Source organism: Vipera berus, assembly GCF_964194415.1.
Source record: "Vipera berus genome assembly, chromosome: 3".
NCBI lineage: Eukaryota > Metazoa > Chordata > Lepidosauria > Squamata > Viperidae > Vipera > Vipera berus.
The window spans coordinates 114532114-114544278 of NC_138204.1; the positions used below are offsets into that span (position 1 = coordinate 114532114).

The 12165-nt window shown below is 39.3% G+C and overlaps 1 protein-coding gene across 2 annotated transcripts in view; it reads right to left on the reverse strand.

Annotated features, from left to right (window-relative positions):
* Positions 1-9945, reverse strand: part of RABGAP1L (RAB GTPase activating protein 1 like) — a gene marked incomplete at its 5' end in the record, with an annotated part of 171329 nt that extends 161384 nt beyond the window's left edge. For both annotated transcript variants that reach the window (XM_081322948.1, XM_081322950.1), the window contains one exon: positions 9734-9945. The remainder of the gene's footprint in view (positions 1-9733) is intronic.
* Positions 9946-12165: the final 2220 nt, after the last annotated feature.

A 12165-nucleotide genomic window follows, 5' to 3' on the forward strand; every position in this document is an offset into this window, starting at 1 on the left:
ATTGCATCTGAAGAAAATAAAACAATGTTCCAGAAAAAGCAGGGCAATGTGCCTCAGGATCTAGAGAACTCCTAATCATTGAGGGAACAACACAGTCTGGATTCTGTCAGCAAATTCCATAGGAGAATGTCAAGGTATTTGTGAGCTGAAGCTTAAATACAGTAAATGTGAGTAAGGTAACACGAGAACTAACAAGTAAATTTATAACCAAATGGCTCAAGCAAAAGACATTTCATGTTTTGGAATGTTCTGACCTTAGCCCAACTAAAATGTTGTGGCAAGACTGAAGCAAGTACCGTATATACTTGAGTATAAGCCGAATTTTTCAGCCCACTTTTTGGGCTGAAAAATTCCACTTCGGCTTATATTCCAGTCAACAAAAAAACTTACCGAGGACTTGTGCGCGGCCGAGGCTTTGGTGCTTCCGGGATCGCGCGCACCTCTCCCAAGCCACCGCCGTCCGGAGACCTGCCGAAGTTTGGGGAGGTTTGGGGAGGTGCGCGCGCACCTCCCCAAACCTCCCCAAACGTCGGCAGGTCTCCGTTCCTCCGCGCCCTGCCTGCCTGCTTCTTTCCGCAGCGGAAAGAAGTCCAAATTAAGAATATTTCATTCTTAAGAATTGTTTAATTTAAAGTGGTTTAGTTGTAATAGATGGTTATAGATTCAAAATAGTTTTCAAGAGTGTACAAAAGATACTATTTTTTTCTAGCATCAGCTAAATTAGACATATTACATTGAGAAAAATGTTTCTCATTTCTTTCCTGTTATCTTTATTGATTTCATTGCAAAGATGTTAACATAGGAAATAGATTATTTTGTTATCTAATTTTACCTTCCAAAGAAGCAGATGAAAAATGTGAGGTTCTTTTCTGTTGGCTTTTTTGAATTAGCTGTTTTAGATTCTAAAAGTTTAGTTCCTAAAGAAGTAACCTTGTAAATAATTTTAATGTACTCCTCTAGTGCAGGGTAGGCAATCTTGGCTCTTTTATGACTCAAGGACTTCAACTCCCAGAATTCCTGAGCCAGCATGGCTCAGCTTGGAAACCTCTCTCTTTCCCCTCAGCGTGGCTGGCTCAAGTTTTCTGGGAGTTGAAGTCCATGAGTCATAAAAAAGGGCCAAGATTGCCTACTCCTAAAGCCAATACAGGGAGGTTTTTTTTTGCAAAAAAAAAGGTGCCGAAATGCCGTTCTGAGCGTTCTATGAGAAAAAAAGCCCTACATAGGACCAAGTTTTAGGCATTCACTCGACGTTTTTTAATAAAGAAAAACAATAAAGGGAGATAATTTTTCTTTTTTTCTTAATTAGTTTGAGATAATAAAATGTTTTAAATGATATTTTTATGTATAAAATATTTTTGTGCTTTACTTTTTATTTTTTGGGTGGGGCATTGCCATAATTTTAATACTTTCACTATTTTCACTATTCTATTTTTTTCTAATGCGATTTACTTATTATGTTAGCTCACTTGTGGGAACTAGGACTTGCAAAAGAATATGGCACTTTTTAATTAGTTCCTGAGGACTAGAAGAGCATAATTTATGTGTTTAATACCAAAGACAGTGAAGAACATCACAGAATCACAACCTAGCTGACTTCTCTTTCTGATCTCCTTTCTACATAATCTCTTACTTCAGAGGTCCCCAACGTTTTGGTCATCAGGGACCGGTTCCATGGAGAAAAGTTTTTCCATGGACTAGAAAGTGCATGGTTTTGTGTGCTGCCTGCATCCCACGGATGGGGCTTTGCTGTCTTACTTCATTCCCCATTTATTATTCTCCTGAGAGCAGTCGAGGTCCAAAGAGAGATCTCACTTTTAAATCTACACTTCCAAATTCTATTCTTAGACCAAATGTTTTTATCTCCAAGGTGCCTAATAATATCTCAACAGACTGCTCACTCTCTATCACCTTGAGCACAAGTTAGTCAGCCAGTTAGAATCAGAAAATTGCTGAACTAGAAAATGGCTGCAACACTTGTATTTCCCCCTAAGCTATGAATACAAATTATTTCTAATTACTGTACTTAAAAGAGAATTGTGTTTAACTGGCAGTGCAGAAATTTAATACAAATTGCTATCGTCCAAAAAGACACCAGCGGAGAGGCTCAAATAATGATGGAAAACACCCGATAGAGAAGTGTTCCAATGAGGAGGTAGATATCTATGTGCTCGTGTGGGTGGGTGCACACAATTGCACACCTTCAAGTCAGTACTGATTCCTGGCAATTGCCTGAATAAATCTCTGCACTTTTCCTGGCAACATTTCAGAAGTGGTTTGTCACGGTTTGCTTCCATAACTGTCACAAGGTTACCCAGTTGGCTTTGGGAATAGATGGGACTAGATTGAACTAGGAGGCCTGGTGCCTTAACTGGCTATATACCAAATTGGCTCTCAAATACTATTACCATGCATTATTCCATTCACAATGATTCACTGACTCATACAATGGCACAAACCCTTGCAAATTAAGTAGAATGTTTTAGGAAAAAGATACAGACTTATGCCATTGTAAAATACAGTATATATTTTTCCAATTACTATTATTATTGAAATAATAAAATCTTATTTTGTGGAAAATGAGACAAGTGTGATAAAGTCTTTTAGTAATTTGATAACACTTTACTGATAGCTGATTTTTCATTAGGTGATTCTTGATTATATGCAGTCAAGGATATGACAGTTTGTTAAAACTGTACTTGAGTTTATTTATCTCTGTTAATTGGGTTTTCTTCTGTAACGGAGGAGGAGAACACTTGTTGCACCAGCTGAAGCTTCCAGCTGGTCTTTAGAATGCACTGTAATACTCAAGAGGTGACAAATGCCCAGTAAAGCTTTATGATCCAGAGAAAGGCCACAGTTGATGATATAAAGTGCGGAAAACCAGGAGTTCTAGTCCCACCTTAGCCACGAAAGCCACCTGGGTGACTTTGGGGCAATCACTCTCTCTCAGCTCAATCCATCTCACAGGGTTGTGGTGGGGAAAATAAGAGGAAGAAGGTGTATTGGATATGTTCGCCGCCTAAGTTATTTGTAAAAATAATAACAGCAGGATACAAATAAATAAAATGTTTTGTCTTGTTTTTAAGCACTGCTCTTGAATCGTTTTCATAATCCCAAATGTCACTAGGGCATGTGGGAGAGAATCATCTTATAAAATATGATACCTGCCATCAAACTAATAACAAAAAAGATGCAAATTGCTGCATTCTCTGCTATCTCAAAGACAGATATCTTTGCTTTTGAAAGAGTAGAAAAATGAAATCAATAAATTTTCAAACAAAAATGTAACTTCATTTTGTCACAATATTAAAGGCTCAATATATATTCAGATAGTAAATTTTAAAACATTGCCAGTGTTGTCTTAAACATGAAAAATCAGGCATATTAATTATGCAAATTTAATTATCATAATTAAATAAGCATACTTTAAAAGCCAGGCTAGATTCCTGCTGACTATGTAAGTTAATGCCCATCAACCTGATGTCTTCTTCAGTAAGCTATAGTCAAAAGAGTTGTGCAAAAGGTTGTACTTAAAATTACTCCTGTATAAATGTTTGGAAGATAATCCATTGTAAGGAACATCTAATGTTTCAAGTGTTCTTCAAAACTGAATGTTTAGAATTTGGAACACATGTTTAAAGCTTCCTAAATACTTGAAGCAACACTGTGTCAAGCTCCAAGCGTATGTATGTATGTATGTATGTATGTATGTATGTATGTATGTATGTATGTATGATGTTGCCACCATTATTGCTTCTTAGCTTGCCAACTCATTGGGGGGAGGGAAGGGGGAAATGGAATGCAGGCTCCAGACAACAAGAAGTTAACCCGTATGAACCAAGGACATTTCAGCAGATGTTTGCAAACACAGACACTTTCTCATAACAATATATTGGCACTTGATTGGACTATATGATCTGCACTAAGAGAGGGAGGGAGAATTCTGTATTTTAACTATAGTGGATTGCGCAGGAAATAGCCAGAGCTGGTTTTGCTTCATTTGTGCCAAAATGATGTACTCAATAAAAGTTTTGCATTAAGAGATCGGATAGTCTCGATGGTGCTTGCTCAGTTGGGTTCGTCAGTCAGAACCTTGACACATGCTTTATATCTGAAATAGTGGTTTCACAGTCAGAACATTTCAAACCAAAATGTTTAGGACCCCCTGCTTGAAGATTTTTCAAGTACATTCCATTAGCCTCTGATCTTAGCCATTCAACATATCCCTTTTTTCTCTATTTCCTTTAAGTTCATTAAGCATTGTACTTTTTTTTTCTAAATCATCCATGCACATAGGTAGAATATGTAAATTTGTATTTGCTGCCCATTATCCCAAAGGCCTCTCAGCCATTGGGCCCAGGACTGACTGGCTGGCTCTTCTTACAGTCCACAATACTATAAGGGACCAACTTTGAATTTATAATTTATAATTTTCACTCTTTAAATGTTCATCTGTCATATATTACCACTTGGAAGCCCATTAACAATACAATGTCCTTCCTTGATATTGCACTTAGCACCTCTTGCAATTTGCAAAATGATTTATCAATGTTTTATAGTAAACAGTGATGTTTACTTTATATTAACTAATTCTAATGACATGATCTTGTTATTTATTGAGATATAGCCCTCATTTCTATTTCTCTCTGTGGTCTCAGGCACAGATAGTAAACTCTGCAATTATCAGCACTGAAATGCTTCATTACACCCTAAGTTCATCTATTCCTAAAATATGCATTTTTAAAAAATTTCCACTCTGACAATTTTACATCTTCTTCAGCTGGTCATATTTTCATATCTCATGTTCCAACTGAGCCTGTCCTTGTGAACCAGGGGTTCAAACTAGTCTCTCTGTTCATGTGTGTAAAGACATTCTGTCAGGCTTCAGCAGGACTGGAATACAAAAACACCTGGTAATTTATTTTTACTGTAGAAAATTGTAAACTATAATAAAAGAATGCTAGTAACTGGAGTTTCAACCACAAACTCTATTTATAGACAGAATTCAAACCTTCAGTGCCTTTTTCTTGTGTCTTTCCAACATAATGAACAATTTTGGAAAAAAATGTTGGTTCTCTTTCTGAGACAGACAAAATGGAAAGTGTGCTGCTTTGTTATCATGTTGTCCTTTGTGAGAATTTTCACAAATTTGTTAGGCTGAAGTGATAGAAGCATCATATGAATTGTTGGTATTCACCACTTAAATAAGAAAACATCAGTTGAGAGCTACATACACCTTGCTGACATTCAAAGTATAAGAAAAACTACCTTCTGCTTATTAAAGATTAGCATTGTGTTGTTTCTGACCAAATCTGAAAGCCATACTACTACAGTGTGTTTCTGGGGAAAAACAACTATATGCAAACTTATTTTCTGGTAAATTAGGTAGGACCTATGCTTTCTTTGGGGGATCCATAATTCACATTCTATAAAGAAAGAAGGGGAAATTGTAAGTTTCCAAATCAGTCTGTTCCTTCAGATACTTAGGATAAAATAATGGCTACTAATTAAACAATTTTACCTCCATTTTTGTACTCTAGGCCCACCACCCTTCCCTTCCACAATCTTAATTCCTACTTCTACACCCTTTCCTTCCATCATACACAACCTTCAATTCCTTCCCTCTGTTAGTTCTAACTCTATTCCTTACATAAAGTAAAAGGTAAAGGTAAAGGTTCCCCCGCACATGGGTGCTAGTCGTTTCCGACTCTAGGGGCCGGTGCTCATCTCCGTTTCAAAGCCGAAGAGCCAGCGCTTGTCCAAGGACGTCTCCGTGGTCATGTGGCCGGCATGACTAGACGCCAAAGGCGCACGGAACGCTGTTACCTTCCCACCGGAGTGGTCCCTATTTTTCTACTTGCATTTTTACGTGCTTTCGAACTGCTAGGTTGGCAGAAGCTGGGACGAGTAACAGGCGCTCACTCTGCTACGCGGCACTCGGGATTCAACCCGCCAAACTGCCGACCTTCCAATCGACAAGCTCAGCGTCCTAACCCACTGAGCCACCGCGTCCCTTACATAAAGTATATAGGAGAAATAATAGTATATTTTGAAAAACTCATATAATAATTTATATACAGTATAGTAAAGAACAGGACAATTCTATGCATGTTTTTCAGACATAAATATTATATTCCAAAGTAGAAATTTACAGGAATGTACTATTTTTCAATATCACTAATACTGAAATCATAGGAAAATAATCACATAAAAATGTAAAGCTAATAAAAAATGAAAAGTTGTAAGGAATTTCTCTTCCTAAGAAGCAGGGAAAATAGTTCAGGAAAAATGTTAATTTTGCAATAGTTGAAGGTTGCTTCAACTGAGTCTAGTCTATGTTTACTCAGAATGTGTTAAGTTTAAAGGGTATAACACTCAGCAAAATGCATACAAGATTTAGACAACTACTTGTTTATGCCATAATCTTTGAATTTCAAATTTCAGATCTTGATACTCTGATCTTCTCCACGTCTTCTACTGTCTATTCTACTGTCCCCTAATATTGTCACATCAATTATTCATACTTTCATCTTTTCAACCAGTTATACCTGGTGTGTTATGAACCAATAATATCTTATCAGAAATACCACAATATTTTAACCTACTCATTTTCGGCTACTTTTTCAATTCTATGTTCCCACCAATATTTTTATTATTATTATGTGTTTTTTTCCAGATGCTCCAGTGAATCATTTTGGTGACTTTATTATGTCATTGTTTATAATCAGTCTGTATTATCTTCTTTCATAAGTTGATAATATATATCGATAATATATATCTTATATCCTATCTTTTTATATTTAATTTAAGGCGGTGAACATACCTAATATTATAGAATAATTACCACAAGAACTTCCTTGCAGTGTATCAGTGTAAAATATCAGTGTTCATGATTTTAGAGCATTAAGACATTTCCTCTATGCTAAAAGATCTCTAATATATAAACTCTCCATAACACAGAGGTATTTGGTTTAAAAAAATACCTCAAATCAATTCAGGTATTTTTATTTTCCCACTGAAACTGATCTGTTTTGATAATCTCTTATGAATTATCAGAGAATTATAAATCAGTGAATAACATGAAAAGTTTTTGAAATAGGTTTTTTAGGTCTTATGCAATATTTTTTAAAAAAAATGTAGATGAGGGTAGTGATTGCTATTACACATGGCAAAGGTTACTCTAAAAAATAGGCTGCTACAGATTGGAAACATCCCAGTACACACTGGACTTTAACCTATCACAGGACAGGACATGTTTTATTCTGGATCCACGTCACCAGTAATAAATTCTTATATACCGGTATTATGAACTACAAACCTGCTACATATTTTAAATCTTATTTGTAAATTTTGGTAGTAGTACATTTGCTTAAAGTTAACTTACTAAAAATAAACTTCAAACACTGAAAGCATGCCACACAACCTGAGTATGTACCAAATGAAGTTCAACACTTTTGGCAGAAGACATAAATGTACATATATTACGTATTCATTACACTGAATGAACATTTGAGCAAGTCAGTTCAATGCTACCCATCCTCATATGGTTCTTCAAAGTCTTAGATGGAGCATTTTCAAGCCTATGACTGGAAATCATTTACTAGATATATCAAAGATGAAGCAGGAATCTTCTATTTGAAACATGCATTCTAATGTTCAACTAGCACATTCAATTAACCTTTATTAGGCTTTATAAGCATATCCAATACTCAACCTTAACCAGAAAATAATTTACAACCGTTCCATTGCATTCCAATGCAAAATACTTTATAGTAGAAAAACTGCTCCAGTAGATTTTCCTATTCATAACACACATAGTTTTGCACCACAGTATAAATCCTGTTTCTTTTCAACAGTTCAACGAAACTTTTAAATATAGCCTTCTATAACCTGGCAATTCTCAATGTGTTGGGAATGTAACTCCCCGAAATCCTACCGGTTAGACTAGAAAACTTGCTCTAATAAATGTTCTTCAGAACCAAATTATCAGGGATATAGGTTCCTATTAAATTATTAGATTTTTATATCTATACACACCCACACACACACTCAACTTACGGTGATGAATGCACCTCACAACAATCCTGTGAGGTGGGTTGGCCTGGTTCAAAGTCACTCAGCAGGCTTTCATGTCCAAGGGAAGCCTAGTATTCAGCCCCCTGGTTTCTAGGGCAGTCCCTTAACCACTACACCAAACTGCCTATCTCTTCATCATAAAAGTATCTACAGTATTACAACTTCTCAAGATTCATTTTCAGAATGCCTGGTTCAAATATATTTCTTAGGATTACTTTCATGACATTTATGTTTTATCACAATGAGAGTATTGCTAATTATGTTGCCTAATTATAGTTTATTGTATTGTGGAAACTCAATTAGGTTAATTTGATAAATCAATGTGTAGCCTGAAAAATGAGTCTTTATAAAAAAAATCTTGACCAATTCTAAAGCTTGCTATTAAGACTTGTCTTTAAATGCAAGCATACAAATAAGGTGACAATTGGTTATTATTATTTTAAAGCCTATTAATTCACAGAATTCAGTCCACTCTGAAATACTGGCAAAGTCCTGCTATTGGAGTCTGACTTTCCTCTCATAATTTCAAGGCTAACAGGCATGTAAATTTCAGTCAAAGCAAAATGAACAAGTCTTTCATACTGCATTTAGATCCACTTTATAACTTGGCTTTTATGTTCACTTCTCTGTCTGTAAATTTAATTTAATTTTAATTTAAATGAAGAGTTTTACACAGTTAGCTCAACTAAGAATACCCCAGAGTTGTTAGGAGAATTTTATTAAACTTCCATCTCTGGATCCTTTGCAATGAATATAATTTTATATTATATTCAATGTAATAACTAAAGAAAATCCCTTTATTTCTCTAACCAAGCCATCTTTTTTTTAAAAAAAATTTTTTTTAAAACCCCCACTGCTTTTTGCATGGAAAAAAAGGCCTGAACCACATCCTTCCTCTCATCGCGCATTTCCTATCTCACTAAGAGCACACACACAGCTCAACTTCACCTTCCCAACGCCGCGATTCTGCCCTCCCCGTAAATCTCGCCTCCCTTCTCACGGCTCTCATTCGCCGCGTTTTGCAGCCTAACTCGCTAAAAGCCGCAAGAAAGACAAGCATCCCCGGGCAAGCCACACTCCATCCCCAACCAAGTTCTCGTTTTTTTGGGGGGAAAAGACACGCCAGGAGCGTAAAGCAGCTCCAAAACTTCCATTTCGCCCAAGCACACGCGCTTCGAGCTGGCCTCAGGTCGCCCACCCCAGCTTTTTTTTCGGACAGCAATTACCAAGGCCGAAGAGATTTCGGGACGGGGCTCCCTTCTGGCGGCTGGATCTCCCTTCTCGGGAAGGGGAGGTAGGACGTCCACTCTCCACGAAGTGTACGGGTTTGCTTTCGCCCGACGCCTGTCCGCTGATTCCCGCCCTCCACCCCTTAAAACAGGGGTCTTCAAACTTGGCCCTTTTATGACTTGTGGACTTCAACTCCCAGAATTCCTCAGCCAGGCAAGCCTGGCTGAGGAATTCTGGGAGTTGAAGTCCACAAGTCATAAAAGGGCCAAGTTTGAAGACCCCCTGCCTTAAAACAAGATCTGGATGGACAAGGGCAACCTAAATTCCGGACCTGGAGCCAGAATAGACGAAAAGGCGCTCGGATTCAGCCACCCTCCGAAGGCGTCGAAAGTCCGCCGGCGCGTCCACCCTGAGAGCTCTTACTCACTCGTAACGCTTCCTTTTCGCCTTTCTCTTTTAGCGCACCGCCTCCACTTCGCGCGCCGGACAAGACGGCGCCCCCGGCGGGAGAGGGAGCCTCGCCTCCGTCGCCCCTCACTCAAGAGCTCGCTCCCTCGGGAGGTTGTCGCTGCCGCCGCCGCCGCCGCTGTTGTCGTCGTGGAGGGGAAAAAGAGGAGGCGCGCCTCTTCCGTTGCTCTCTCCCGGCTGAAGGCGGCGGTGTGACGAGGGCGATTCCGCGGAGGTTGGGAGGGGGTGGTGGTGGAAGGGAGGAGAACTGAGCGGCGGAGCGAAGCCGGCCGGAGGAACCGCCCCAGCCTACATCACGGCGACTGCACAGGCGCGTCAGGGCCCGTGCAAAGGCGCGCTCGGCTAGCCAGGTTGGAATCCAGTCACGGAGGGTCGGAAGGGGGTAGCTGTCGGGACGACCTTTCGGAATCGAGCCCCGAAAGTTAACCCGGGAACAGGATCGCGGCTCCCTGCCCCTTCCTCGTTATCCTTCCTTCCGCCTTCCCTGCTCCGACACGATTCCCATTTTATGTAATAATAATAATAATAATAATAATAATAAGAAGAAGAAGAAGAAGAAGAAGAAGAAGAAGAAGAAGAAGAAGTTGGAAGGGACCTTGGAGGTCATCTAGTCCAACCCCCTGCTCAGGCAGGAAACCCTATACCATTTCAGACAAATGGCTGGCCAGTCTCTTCTTAAAAACTTCCAGTGTTGGAGCATTCACCACTTCCGGAGGCAGGTTGTTCCACTGGTTCGTTGTTCTAACTGTCAGGAAGTTTCTCCTTAGTTCTAGGTTGCTTCTCTCCTTGACTAGGTTCCATCCGTTGCTTCTTGTCCTGCTTTCAGGTGCTTTGGAGAATAGCTTGGCTCCCTCTTCTTTGTGGCGGCCCCTGAGATATTGGAACACTGCTATCATGTCACCCCTCACCCCCTCTCTTCTCTTTTTTTTATATATATATCCCGCCCTTCTCCGAAGACTCAGGGCGGCTTACAATCTAAGAAGCACAAATCAATGTGCTTCGCAATAGCCTTCATTCTATGTATATGCCTGCTTATTAGGGCTTTCAGCTCCCCCCCCAGCGGCATTTTTACAAAGTCAGCTTATTGCCCCCAACAATCTGGGTCCTCATTTTACCTACCTCGGAAGGATGGAAGGCTGAGTCAACCTTGAGCCTGGTGGGATGCGAACCTGCACTAATTGCAGGCAGCTGGTGTTACTTGAGGCATTAGCCCACTGCTCCACCAAGGACTCGATTTAAGTCTTGTCTCGTTCCCGTGTTGTCCCCGAAGCTGAAGTTCGCAATACAACATTGCTCTTGGCTTTTGTTCCTTCAGTCATTCAGCATCTTCAAGCTGAGTGAAGTAAACCAGGAACGATCAGCGTTCTCACTAATCTGGAGTCTAAATTCACTTCTTAATAGTGTTTCTTTCTGGTGTATCGGTTAATAGAATATAGACGTCTTTATTGGCCAAGTGTGATTGGACACACGGGTTGATTTTTCAATATACAAGGACACACGGGTTGATTTTTCAATATACAATGGTTTGATTGCACAAGACCTAAAGTCTGTTCATGAAGATGAACTTCAATTTAATACTTCTTGCGCCGTATCCGTTATCGGACATTGGCGATCATGTTGGCGATCCTATTTTTACCAGCAGCCGCACAAAAAAGTGCTGCTGAGTTTTGTCCAAACCAGTCCCCTTAGATTTCGAAGCCATGATGTTCTTCTGCCTGGACCTTGTTTGCCTTCACTCTTTCCCTGGAGGATTAAATGGAGTATGCCATATTTTTCGGTGTGTTGCATCACATGTCTGAAATATTCTAACTTTCGTTTTTTAATTGTTTTGATGATTTCCCTTGGCTTTCCCGCGCGGCTTATCATCTCATTTCTGAGCTTTAACGCTTACCTGGAACAAAATAAAACTAACCATACGGCAAGGAGCATGCCAGTACTCCTGCCCCCTTAACATATTGGTAAATATTATTTACTATGTTTCAACTTATGGTAAATGCCACTTCCTTACTTCTAATGAAAGCCACATCCTGCTTATTAGCTTAGAGAACAATAATTATCATGGTAAAAAGGGAATTTTAATTGGAAGCTGTTATCTAATTAAAACAGGTGTGCCTATATTTGGTCTTACCATTGTTTCAATCAGAGATCATTGTAACAGATATGGCCCTTGGATTAATCATCCAATAACTCTGTGCTCCTCAAAATCTAACGTTTTTATGCTCCTATTTACTGATTACAATTTCTAACAGGCCCAGACACATGGACAATGATAAATATGTATTGTACTGTATAGCAGGGCTTTTCAACCAGTGGTACGGGTACCACCTGTGGTACATTGGCACCTGGCAGGTGGTACACAACCATCCTAGAAAAGTGGTAACGGGAGGGGAA